Here is a 13,910-nt window from a genome sequence, read left to right on the forward strand (position 1 = left end):
CCGGTGGCTTAAGGAGGAGGCAGGGGTCCATGAATGGTTCATAAAACACAAGCGGGGCTTTCAAGCAGGAGAGCGGAGTTTGTGTCCCGGGTAAAACACAAGACTTTCACCCAGGAAACAGATGTTTGTTTCTCTGGAGACTAGTTTAGGGGACCATTGTTTTAACCCAAACCACAATATCTTTTCTAATCTTAACTAGTCGTCACCACATGACGCTCAGTTTTTACTGCCTACACTCACCTGTAACAGCCGCTAAAGGGACTGTCCCCTCACGGTGCTCTATACCCAGCTCACAGTCACCTTTTCTCGGCTAAATGTAACTGTAAAGGCGGTAGCCTATTTCGTAGGACATCATAAGAATTTATGATATTTTACGAAGCTGTTTATGAAAATGTGTTGCCTGGGTGATACAGATAAAATTGTTTTAATCTGAATATTTCCTGATATTGAAAAATCACACAATTACATATCAAAGATTGTTTGGTTTGTGTCAAAACATGCTTGGCTTGCTCAAAATCATTCATTTGGACGAATATTATAGGATGACTCTATCACCTTATCATCAAAATATGATTTTTGCTGACATTTGATAAATAATTTAAAAAAACAGCCATACAGCGTGCTTATTGTAACCCGTTTAGAGAACATACTGTATCAACACAATCTCACTCGCATCACTTCAAAAAGTGACACTTGGTCAGGTGCCGTTGGCTTTTGTTACTGATGCAAAACTACCCCGGTCACTGGGTGAAAGTCCTGTGTTGTGTTGACCTATTCAGAACCCCAACCATCCTCTGTACGGGGGTTTTTGATTATTCATACTTCTCGCTACCATTGTTTCTACGGGATGGTTGATTGTTTCGTTGGTGTCAGCCGCTAATTGAGACTCTGACCAAACGTCAGTGTTTGATGAGTTGGGAGTAAGTGGATTGTATCCACAGTTCTAATATGTTAGATATTAAACATGACCATCAGAGAGCACAAAGGCTCTGGTCCATTGGAATTATATGCTTATTGTCCGTACAGTTTACACTTTGCATACAGTACATACATAGAATGGCAATGCTTTCTGTATGTAAACATACTTGTGTTTTTATGTATGGTTTTGCAGAGGTGTTTACAACCCTGCAGCTTGTGTTCAGGGCTTTGAAAAGTGCTTCTACAGGTTTTCTGAAGACCATATGAATAGAATTTCTCCCTGCTTGTTATCTGTACACACAGACTGCAGACGGCCACTTCTACTTACCTCACCATTAACCCCCCCCCCCCCCCCCCCCCCCCCCACACACACACACACACACACACACACACACACACCCACCAACATCCACTTATCAATCTGTTCTCCGTTACAATTCAATCATTTCCACAGATCTGGATGGATTTATGCTAGGTCACTCATATCCAGCATGGAGAGCATTGCTTTGCATTGTCTCAAAGTACTTTTCCCCTAAATCACAAATTCTGGCATTGCTGACTGAGGCGGAAGGCTGCCAAACAATTTCCATTTGCTGTTGTTTGATAGGTGGATCCAGGCTTCTCTCTAGGGCTGACTTGTTTTTTTACATTCATTTGTTTGCCGTCGGTGGCTGGGGGAAGTGACAGATGCCAGAACCTGAGCGGAGTCTGGATCCTTGCTGATTATTGCTACACTCAGAGCGAGAGCAGGGTCCCCGTCTCTCAGCGTTTTTGGCACAAGCAGCGAGCAAAATCAAATGCAATAAAAGCATGTCTGGATTAGAGCTTGTTAAGCGAGAGAAGAGCCTTTAATTGCTCAGGCTTTGTACTGCTTCACAAAGAGCCGCTATTGCTAATCTGTAGCTCAAGGGTGAATGTTTGTGACGAAACAAGCAAAGATGTAAAGAGAGGTGAAGTAGAAAGGAAGGCATTTCAGGAAGGAGGATTTGAACAGAGTTGGCAACAAAGACACAGTTTCATTTAGCTGCTGGCAGATTGTTTCATTTTCTTCATCATGACAGTGTGTGAGTTTGAGTCAGAATGCCTAGATCACACGTCAGTGCTTTCTATGGTTTGTGGAGAAACTACAGATGCTTTTATAAGGTTTTTGATTCAGTTTAGGACTTATTTTCATAGTTTTGACTGTCATACCAATCAGTTATGATAACATTGTACTCACTAAAGTAATGGCTGAGATCCACTGATAGAATATAATTAAGTACATTTACTCCTGTACTTCTGGACAAAGTTAAAGTGATTTTACTTTACGAGAGTATTTTCATTTTATGCTACTTTCTGCTTCTTCTCCCCTACATCTCAGAGGTAAATATTGTTCTTGTTACACCACTACATTTGTCTGCAGCTTTAGTTACTTTTCCTCTCCTTCCTGTCCAGTAAAAACAACGTATCGCCAGACATGTTGATGATGAATGTTTGTCAGGGATCTAGGATCACAGCTTTTAAGTCAAGTACACCTTTTTTTGTGTCCTGAGGGGCAATCAATTTTTTGCAGTGGGAGCAGTAATCACAAAAGATCAATATATTACAACATTTGTCAGGATAATGGCAGGTTAATATCTGTCATGTCTCATCATTTCCACACCATGCTTGTGCTTGGTATCAGTAACTTGAGAAACTTAGAGATTTAAGCGATTTTGACTGATGGCTGACAAGCATTATTTTCTTGGTTCAGAATGTTTTTCTGAATGATCTCGGCATCTAGATTCTGGGTTTAGTATAATAATGTTGTGATGTTCCTAGAGCAGAACTCCTTCGCTCATGATAGATTAACAAAGACTTTTTTTAGGGGTGCCAGGATTAAGTTTAGGGAGGCTTTTGCACCCCCTAGAAAAGGGCTCAAAACACCCCTGATGTTTGTATGAACTGAAGGATGAAGAGTTCCTTTGTGTGTTGAGAACATTATCCTCCTTCTTAAGCTTAATAAAGTCTTTAAAAAGCTCCCTGGTTTAGCTGGAGCACCTTACAGGGCTGTTTTTCTGACACTATGAAATGTTTTTACTTTTTAGATATATGTGGTTCTCACAGGATGGCACAAACATATGATGATCTTATAGAATATGATGCATTGCTGTAGATTAAAGTAGCCAAAAGTTTATAAAAGAGTTAAAATGAACTCAACCTTAAACATCTACAGCAGTAAACTGCAACATACACATTAATACAGCGGGGAAATGAATTTACAAACAGCAGATAGAAGAGGAAAACACTGACAGGGAACACTTTACTGAAACATACACACTTTTACTTAAGTAAGGTTTTGAATGCAGGAGTATTTTTACTGTGTGGTAGGCCTATTAGTACTTCTACTGCAGCAAAGGATCTGAATACTTCCACTACAATCTGGGAGCACGGTGACATCACTACAACAAAGTGTGACAGGGCAGTGCAAAAAGCAGCAGTCCCCATGTTCATAGGGCTGTCAACTAATATTCCAAATCCAATTAATATTTTAATTGTAAAAAAAAATTAACATGAAAATAAGTTTTCGATCTAAAATGATCCTAAAAACAGTTGGTTCAATTGTCTCGGTGGTGGGTAATCCCTACGTCCTGTAAAGCTTAAAAATGAATTTTAAAGAAGTGTTATATTTACAAAATGATGAGGAAAATCAGCTCCTCCCAGACTTGGAATACATAAATCTTTGTTTTGAAAACCCCCGATTTTTTTACGTGTGTCACTGCCTCTCTTATCTGCGGAGAGAAAAGGCGTCCAGGCAGTTTGTTGGCACAGACCATCGCTCCTCTTCTCTCTAAGCAGCAGATCAATGCATCTGCACTGATATGAGCTGGAGCTGCCTATTGATCCACCCAGCTTCGTCTTTGTCCTCCGTCGTTATGGAGATGAGACAGTGACCTTTTTCAGAGGTGTCACAAGTGGAGAGGAGACTGTTTAACAGCTTTCAGAAGAATAGGAGCTGCAGCCTTTCAGCGTTGCTTCCAATGACTTCTATGAGCCAAGACTGGCCACAAACACTGTGTACACCATTTGTGTATAGAACAAGTACTGTGTAATGTCCACTCCACTATAGTCCAAGCAATTTGAGAAATATACATTCAAATACATTTCAACTCAAGTAGAACTTTATTTTTCCCCAGAGAGGCAATCAGCAGTGATTTTTTTTCTCACTTTTTCAGCAGTAATCACAAAAGATCAATCTATCACAACTTATGATAAAAAAAAGAAAAACATGTCAGCATGATGGCGGGTTAATCTCTGTCATGTATCATCATTTCTACATCAAGCTTTGGTTTTTTATCTGTGGGTAGATCCAAGATGAGTTTGATTGTTTGCAGTAGTAGTAGTAGTAGTAGTAGTAGTAGTTGTACCTAAAATAGAAGTATTTTGATCTAAGTATAAAGTATCGTTCCATAGATAAAACAAAGTCAAATTAGCAGTTGCTGGTTGTATTTAGCGGCTACCAGCGGCAGTTGTTTAGTTTGTTTGTTCAATAGATGACTGTGAGCCAGCTCACAGTCATCTGTGTCCTACTGGCGGCCAGGTGCCGATTCTTTCAGGGGCCGTTTTAGTGGAGTTTAGACAGAAAAGTGAGCGTCATGGAGTGATTACAGTTAATTTTAGGCCCCAAAATGGAGTTTTAAGTTTCGGAAAAGGATTGTTTCTTGGGTGAAAGTATTTGGTTTTTGCTGCAATGTGCAGCAGAGCTACAAGAGTTCAAGAGCTATAGCACATGCACATAGGTAACTAAGCAACAGTGGGCTCTTGAACTCCTGGCTTCATTTATTTTTTAAGCAAATAAGGACTTAATATCATAAAGATAATTTACATAGAAGCACCTTGAAATGTGATAATTTGTTGGGCTTTCACTTTTTAAACAAGGACAAACGTGCTGCGTAACTAACAGAATACATTTGTCATGAACATATTTGCTGCATATGTTTAAGATAGAAGAGATTCAGCAGCTTGTTCCAAAACCAACTTTGTCACTGTTGGATTTGACGGCTGTAATGTTTCTGTTGTTGAGTTTGCCGCAGGGAGGCTGGGCGCCTTGTGTTGGGATATATAATGCTGGTTGCCTGTACCTGCTATTATTAAGAATGCATGAATAAGTGTCCCTGGCTGTGGGTGTTAGGGGCAGAATCAATATGATGAGGGAAATTTGAAAGTGGGTAACATTTTGCTACAGGCAACACTAGATTAGGACTCCGGTTTTGAATGCCTTGCAATCAATTCTTCCTCATATACAAATCAAAAACGTGATGTGTTTATACATGAACCACATGGAAAATTCTTCTTATATTCTTGCTCCATTCAATTCTAGCTCATTTTCCTCAATTGCAGAGAGAACCACCTGTTTTATGAGCACATTTTATTGAGCATAAAAATGTACTAATGACCGTGGAGACAGTCTTTTCATACCATATATTGGCTCAAGATTCAGCTGATTTCATAGTGCTCAACAGTACCATCCACTGATAAAGACATGTGGTTGAAATCTCCTGAAAAGCTAAGTCCATGCATTTAATTATATTTTCATAGAATTCATGATAATAATTCATTCTGATCTTTGCTGTCAATTCTAGTATACAGTTATGGGCAGGGTGCAATTTGTGAAAATAGCAGAGAGGGGGGATTCACAAATTCATTCCCCTTTCCAATACAGTGGATATAGAGCTACCTGGCCATGCATGCCAAAACACTTATTTATGAACTTCAATATTCAATGAAAAATGATCTCAAAATAAAAAATAGCCCAATGTGGTGTCAACACAAAACACAGAGCTTTCAAGCCGGAGAGCGGAGTCCACTTCACCGCGAAAGCAGAATACTTCACCCAGGAAAGACTTTGACTAAGACTTCTCTTTATTAATCCTTTTGGATGACTCCTGCAAGGAAATTTCAATTTCCAGCAGCAGTTTTCAGCAAAATACAGTATAGAGAGAAAGAAGACAGTGTAAAGATAACAATAATTACAAAATAACAGTAAAACCGTTGGCTATAAAAAGACATTTACCATAAATTATTAGTTAAGAGCAGTTGGAGATCCAGGTATTTATGTGAGTCCAGGTATTTGTGTGTATCTACTGTCCTCTTTTTTCACCCTATTTATTTCCTCCTCCCCCCTAGTGAGGAGTTGTATAGTCTGATGGCATGAGGGACAAAGGAGTCCTTGAGTCAGCTGGTCCGACACTTGGGAAGAAGCAGTCTTCCACTGAACAGGCTCCTCTGGGTGCTGATGACGGTGTGCAGGGGGTGGCTGGCATTGTCAATAATGTCCAGCAGTTTGTCCAGTGTGAGTGAGTCCAGCTTCATGCCGACCACAGAGCCTGATAAGTTTATCCAGAAACGCTCATTCATTCTTCAGGTGTGGTTTAACCCCGATCATTTTCCTAAACTTAACAAGTCGTTTTGGTGCCTTAACTTGACGCATGACACTCACTTTTTCTGGTTTAGCTCAACAACCATGGCCCCTGAAAGGACCGTCATCTGGCAGTGCCTGTAGCCGGCTCACAGTCACCTATTGGCGGCTAAACAACTGCTGCTGGTACCCGGCGTCCAGGAGCTGGAAAATCACACCCTGGTTATGAGTATGAGGTTAATGAAACCAAATAAGATTATAATTGAATTTAATGTATTACATTAATCATAGTGCAAAAAACTTAGCATTTAAAAAAACAAACATATTAGACTACCATTTATTTTAAAAAGCTTGATAACCAGTTTCATCATAACCTTTATCTGCTACATTTATAGATGTAGAAAGAAAAAACGAAAAGAACAGCATTCAGACGTTTTTTTTCTTTTTCTTTGTTGGTTCAAAGAAGATCTGACTAAAAAGGGGAATTTTGTTATTTTTCAACCCGGACCCTATTTTCCCAAGCATTTCTGACTGGTGGTGGTCACCGAAGTTGCTCACCGAATGCTGTACTGTATAGCTGTCCACTGCTCCTAACACTCAGGATGGGTTAATTGAACAGCTCAACTACATTGTACTCTCAATTGTATGTGACAAATGAGAGTGCTCAGTGTGGACCGGAGTGCTATAGGATCCATTGCTAATTGTAGCATAGTAACCTCAACTTAAGCCTGTCCATATCCAAAGGTAACGTCTATGAAAGCTACAGGACATTTTGTTGGCTCACTATAGAAATGTGCAATTAATAAATCTTTCAGACAAGACAAAGCTAAGCTTTGTGTACTCCAAAACAATGAACTCTCTTTAATGGCGCTCCACACCACTGTCTCCCAGCAACAACTCCCCTCGCAAGATTTCAGAACGAGACTTCACCATCTTCCCATCATGCAGTCAGACATTTAAGATAACAATCTGAGCCTTAAATCCACCTAAAGTGGATGTACATTGACAGTGAACATTTGTCCTATAGGGTTACGTTGCAGCCCAGTTCACAGCTGCTGGTTCCAGTGTTCTCACTCAATACTGGACCAATTCCAAATATTCTTGTTCACATTAGTCACTTAGACACACATTCAATGGGCAAATAGGGTCATGGTTGAATCATACACAAAAGTCCCCTTTAATTAGTGATTTCCAGAGGAATTGCTCAATTCAAAATAAATAATATGTTGGTAAAAGAAGGGATGGAATCATTTCAGACTTAGTTTTTTTTGCCAGGGGGCCATTAATTGCAGTCAGCTCTTTGCCATTGTTTTTGGTTCATCAATGAAGCTTGACATGTGATGCAGAGATGTTTCACATTTCCAGCCTCACGGTGGCTCAAAAGGCAAAACTGTCTTTACGTGGGAGGCTTGTAGTGTGACACATGTGCAGCAAGTGTTGCGTTTCATTGATAATAGCTTAATAGTGATTGAAATAACAACAGAGTAGACAGAATTGAATTGTTAATGAATGAAAACAGTTTTTCTGTTAGAGACGAGTAGCTCAGAGTAGCACAGTGGTATGACACAACTCTGTTGTTGCACTGATAGAATTAGTGCTGTGGAAATGTACTCATTATATTATATTGACCAGTTAAGCCATTATTGTGTTTGTACATGTGTATGTTCAAAAGTTGTTTTAGTCATGCAGTCGAAAACTCAGATTGGAAAGATCTAGCTGGCTCTCTGGATTTACCCTGCAGAGACCATGAGGGGCGGCAGTCTTCGAAAACTGCATACGTAGACAAGTTGTGTCACAAAGTCTGTCCAATTTTTTTTTTATTTTTTATTTTTTTGTCTATTTCATTGTTAAATCCACTTCTGAGAATGTTTTAGGCAAGAAATTAACTGCGTAGATACAGGCAGTGTAGTAAAAATGCATGGCAAAAATTTGCTCTAAATTTGCTTCGGAGTGTAGAGGCTCCATTAACCGCCTGACGCCTGCTAGCTCTGCAGGAGTAGCTAGATATCTGGCGGCCAGTCACGCTGTGCCGACAGGAGCTCTGGGTCTCAGAGACAGGAGATGTTCATGTGTAGGCTACATGAGGGTTTATTATTTATTCTTCTCTCTCTGAGACACTCGACCAAATGGTAAAATACAAAGAACAACTTCTGGCACTGTTTCGGCGCTACAATGTTTTGATCACTTAAAAGCTACAGCTGTTAAGGTTGCTAGGCGACAGGAGCGGCTCTTCGACGCAAAAAAAGGAGAAGCGCTCGGTTCAGTATTCGTGGGCTTCACAGGCTGCAGCCGAGTGAGACTACTAAGTCTCTGGCCTCCGAAGTCTAATGCCAACACAAAGAAAGTGGAAGACAACGGACATCCGGCCGAAAAGAAAGACAATTTCCAGCAGCACCTCAACAATCTCGGAAGTGGAACGTTGCGGATATAGACTATAGTTTTGTCAATTTCCCTCATGGACTTCATGTTTCACTATTATTTGATTTAATTTTTTTTGGCATTTCAGGCCTTTATTGGATAGGACAGTTTAGTCATGGAAGGGGAGTGAGAGGGAAAACCACATGTAAAGAGCAACAGCAAAGGGTGGCAGGTTGGAATTGAACCCTCAGCCGCTGTGCCGTGGACTGAGACTCTGCATATGGGGCAAACACTCAACCAGGTGAGCTACCTAGAAAAGCTACCTAGACTTCTTCCATGTTCCTCTCTGGTACTGCACACAAAATAAGTGGTCAGCCAATCAAAATCAAAGAAATCCTATTTAAAGGCACAGGCGTTGGCTTCTTTTCCCTTCTTCCTTTCATGTCAGCAGCAAGATGCTGCTTTATCCAGTTGCTCCTCGCTAAACAGACAGAGGCTGAATAAGTGCTTTATTTTGTTCTTTTGGGATGAATAAAAGAGAATATTCCGGGGTGGGGTGATGTTGGTTACTAAAATATGTATGTGTATTTAAGCAGGACATCCAGACCAATTATTTTCACCTTCATGTAGAGCAATATGAATGCTTATTAAGTCAGACGGGTGTTTCATTTATACTGCAGTTTTCAGCCGAGTGACTGTGCATCCATGGGGAGAGTTAAAAATAATCCAGTGATCAGGCTTTGGATCCTCTCTTCCTTGCCATTCTGTCTCCTACTGTAAACTCCTCTGAACTGTAATGACTGGGATTTGTATTGGGCTCCTGGTTTATTCAAGGGGAGGCTTACATTCGGCCGTGGCTCTCTGACAGCCCAGGGGAAAGACATCAAAGTGTCCCTTAAGGTGCTTTGCCCCTTTTTCACATTCTCCCTCTCGCTGCATCACAAAGACTAGAAAACTGCTCCTGAAGGAAAGAAAAAGCAAAAGAAAGGAACAGACATAACTGTATCCTTTGTGGAGATGAACATTTACCGGGCTGAGGCTTGGACGCTGTGTCCCTGTGAGAGAGAGAAAGAAAGAGAGTACACACTGCCACCAGGATATCAAAACAGAATTACATTTCCTATGTACATGTCCCAAATATGAAGACTTAAGAACCAAATATTTCCAAAAAATTGAAAACATATACCAGGCTTCACTACCTACACTGAGGACAAAAAGATTCTGTTTTTATTATGGGAAGATTAAATCACGGCATGGCTAGCAGCTAAATATGTCTTCTCCTGCCACACTACAAGGCAAAACAAATCTTATTTTACATATTATCATTTTTATTTTTACATTATTTTTTATTATTGTTTCAATGTACCCTTTGAGGGAAATGCACATAATTTGTTTAATATCTACAATGATATCATAAGTGTCCCGTTTACTTGTATTATTATATCAGATGGATTTACTCCATGTTGTTGTTTATATGTATGTGTGTTCTTATGCTTTCAACACAGATGTATTTTTTGTCATGCCAATAAAGCAACATGAAATTGAAATTAAAATTGAAATTGAGAGAGAGAGAGAGAGAGAAAGAGAGAGCGAAAAATAGTCTATATGAGATAACTACGTAAAAATCCTAATTTTCTACACTCCTTTAGTTACTTTAGGGTTAGAACTTTAGAACTTTAGTTCTTAAAGGAGAATTCCGGCCAATTTTTACATTAATTTGAATCGCTATAATTGTGCGGTACTTTCGATTGAAAAAAAACCCGACCTGAATTGTGCAGGCAACACGGAGTATCTGCAGCTACATATACAAGCTTCCACTGAGCTAAAACAACAGTGAATGGGGCAGGTTTTAGAGTGCCTTTGTGCCTCCTAACAGATACAATTAAAAAGTCTGTGCAACATGAATAGGGTCTTTACTTGACAATAATATACGTTTTCAACTCAGACATTGTTTAAATTCGTCTCGATCCTCATGCATTTTGTGTGTGATCGATCTGGTGTTGGTGAGTAGGCTTTGCAGAGGATATGCCGATTTAAAACGTAAAGTTTAAAGCTTATGGCTTTTATGATACCTAAAAAAAAACAACCCAAAACACGTGTGATTATTTGATTTTGTGGAAAGTTTTAAACAATACAGGAAAATAATGAATAATAATAATTAACGACACTTGCACTTTAAATTGATGCAGAAAAGACATTAATTGTTGCAAAAAAATCATCAGAATGCAGAAAAGTGTTCAACGCTCAAAATTGTCTGGGGACGACAACCACACCCCGGTTTTAACGTCCCCCCCCCCAAACTCATGTGGTGGTGTGTCTTAAAGGGTGACTACACCTGGACCCTAATTTCCTGTTTTTGTGTCTAAGTGACGGTAGTTACCCTTTAATGCAAAAATTTGCATTCACATTTTTAGGCTGGTTAAAGAACCCCTGACTTTTTTATTTCCCATCTTTTTTGAAAGCAAACAGACACCCTTGACTGTGGACAGTTCCAGAGCTGTCTGCTTCCACAGCATCTGTCATGTTTCATTCACTCCTCTGATTTACTTTTAGCCAAAGGAACTGACAAAACACACTGCTCACCCAGAGATTACAATATCTTCCACCTTGTGGCAGCAGGTAAAGGCAGACCTCCAGTCAGTCACTTTGGGATTCTGTCTCGTTCATTGTAGTTCTTGTACATTTTTCTACCAATGTGTCTGATACTGTGCAAAGAGCCAAGTGTGTTTGAGAAGAGAGGTGCTGGGTGGGAAGTGGCTCAGCTACGATAAACCCTGATTGTTTGAAGCAGATAGCTATTAGCTGGCGGAGAGTGGGAGCTATTATGGTGGAAATGAAGCATTGTTAAAGAAACATAAGACTTCCCTCAGCAGATGATAGCCTCCTGAAGGGGTCTCAGATTAGATCTCACAGGTGCACTTGGGAGGGGAGCGCTGATCATTACACTGGGAGAATTATAGCGGCTCATCAAATCTCCTCAGGAATGAATATTAAGTCTTATTATGAGGATGGAAGAAGCCACTGATGTGAGCAATTCACCAGAATTGTTTGGTTTATGCGGTTTGGTTTTTTACAAGACGTTTTCAGTCTACCAATTACACAGTGGTGTAACAGCACTAATGCACTGCTCCACATAGAGAAGTGTTGGAACTAGGAGATATGGCTAAAATCCAGCTTTTAAAGATGGAGCGACTTTGCTTTGGGGAGTGCAGAGCTGTGTGAGTGAATGTTCCTGTCTCCATCCAGAAGCCCCAGACAGGTTCTCTGTGCCTTGATGTCAGAGTGAACGGGGAGAGATAAAGAGGGTGACTGAATTTCAGATTTATTCCCTGGCTATGAAGTTATACTTTCTGCTGTCAAAATCACTGCTGCTCTGTGAAATAAAACGTACATTTCAGGACTAAGATACATCAGTGACTTATTTTAAGGAGGGAAACAGAGATTTGGGGCAGGAACTATTCATTTTTATACATACTCATAATGTGGTTAAAATAAACACTACACCGCAGCAAAGTAGGAATGTCTGCTCAGTCCTTCCAGTTTTGCTGTTGACAGCATTAAGTCTGCTAATTTCCACACTGAGTTACTAAAATAATGGATTTCTGTACAGTGCGACATAATGTGCTATTCCATCACATCTAACTTTAACAATATTTGTTTGGTAACATGGACACCAAAGCACAAAAACTGAGGGGCCTTGAGGTGGCTTTTGCATTATTACACAATTTTGAAGCACTGTGTTTCAGGTGGGCCTGAGTCGTAATGCTTTTATTATTTACTTTTATTATTTCTGCAGGTATTATGCTCGCATGTAGCATATTCTTTTTAATACTTTGTAACTTAGAGACCACCTGGGACCAGTTTTCTAGGAATGAAGCTCATAGCAAAATCTACTGGAACTCAGATGTGTATCTTTTCATGTAGTGTAAGTCTATTGTGTGCTTTTTACCTGCGCTGTTCAGAATGCAACAGGATATGTGCACACAAAATGTACAGAGGGCAAGAAAGATAAGTAGCGCTAGGGACCACTTAGTAAATTGGAGGCTAGAGTTACGAACAAACTAGTTTGTGTGACGTGTTCTTCGACCACATCTAAAGATCGGTGTACAGTGGCTGTTCTGAATGGCCACATTCAAAGGCAGGACAAAAGGCCTGCCATCATACAGAGCAGGGAGACATGCTCAATTGAACGAATAGGGATAAGAGCGCATAATTTCGTCTTCTAGAAGGCATTCATGCTGTTACACCCAGTTGTTCACAGAAAGTAATATAAAGAGAACACATGAAGAGAGCTTGAAAGAGAAGTTCAAGCCCTGCTGACTGTCTTACCTCCACACGCCTGACCAATCAAGCAGGCATGAATGTGTGATTGTTGGTTTCGGAAAGTTACAGTAGTTTTTGGATGCAATCAAGCATGTGCTGTGCCCTGGCGCCTTCAGACATGTATAACTCTGCACTGCCTGCAACAGTTCTACTTGTTAAAAAGCATCAATGATAAACACACAACAAAGCTCAATGCATTATTATATAATATTATTATACAACAAGCAAACGCCATGTTGGAAAAATATTCCTGTTATAGGGTGGGAAGACCTAATTCAGCCCATTTTAGAAAATTAAAAAAATCCTTGTTTGTCCAATCACTGGAATGCATTAAATTTTATATTCCTATAACAAACAACAAAAATCCTACATCTGCCATTTTTATTTTGACATGTAAAATATGTGTGATGAGGAAAGATGAGAAAGACTATTTCATTGCCATTTTCAATTTACAAATTTGAATTATTGCCCCAGTCCAGAAGAAAAGAAATTCAGGAAAATAAATGCTGCTTTGACTTTTAAGTAAAAAAGTGGCATGTCACCGTGTTAATCTGTTAAATATTGCTGGAATGAGTTGGCTTTGGCACACTGTGATTTGGATTGAAGGCTTCTTGGCCTCTGTTGCAGATATGTGTTATGACACAGGCTGGTTGCTTGCTGTAGCATCATGATCCATCATTAAACAATTAAAAATGGGATTGGCAGCGTGTTAAATGGCTGTGGATGGAGAGGTTTGGAGCCAAAGCAGAGAAAAGGCAGGGAAAGTGAAGCCAGGCGTCTCTGCACCTGCACGGCCAAAATCTCCAAAAGGGAAAGCCTTTTCTTTACAGACACCGACTGACAGACAACCTAGTTATTGCATTAAACAAGATTAAAGAAGTACATATCAAAAGTATATTATTTATATATATATATATATATATATATATATATA

General features: G+C 39.8%; 1 protein-coding gene and 1 long non-coding RNA gene across 2 annotated transcripts in view; both read left to right on the plus strand.

The window, feature by feature from the left end:
* Positions 1–13,910, plus strand: part of LOC116696229 (seizure protein 6) — a 173,961-nt gene that overhangs the window by 68,031 nt on the left and 92,020 nt on the right. The window lies entirely within an intron of this gene.
* LOC116695680 (uncharacterized) lies at positions 7,292–11,040 on the plus strand. Its single transcript, XR_004333529.1, has 3 exons — positions 7,292–7,465; positions 10,476–10,486; positions 11,030–11,040. It is a non-coding gene; the product is annotated as an uncharacterized LOC116695680 (long non-coding RNA).

The sequence above is a fragment of the Etheostoma spectabile genome, chromosome 9, assembly GCF_008692095.1.
Source record: "Etheostoma spectabile isolate EspeVRDwgs_2016 chromosome 9, UIUC_Espe_1.0, whole genome shotgun sequence".
NCBI classification, from domain to species: domain Eukaryota; kingdom Metazoa; phylum Chordata; class Actinopteri; order Perciformes; family Percidae; genus Etheostoma; species Etheostoma spectabile.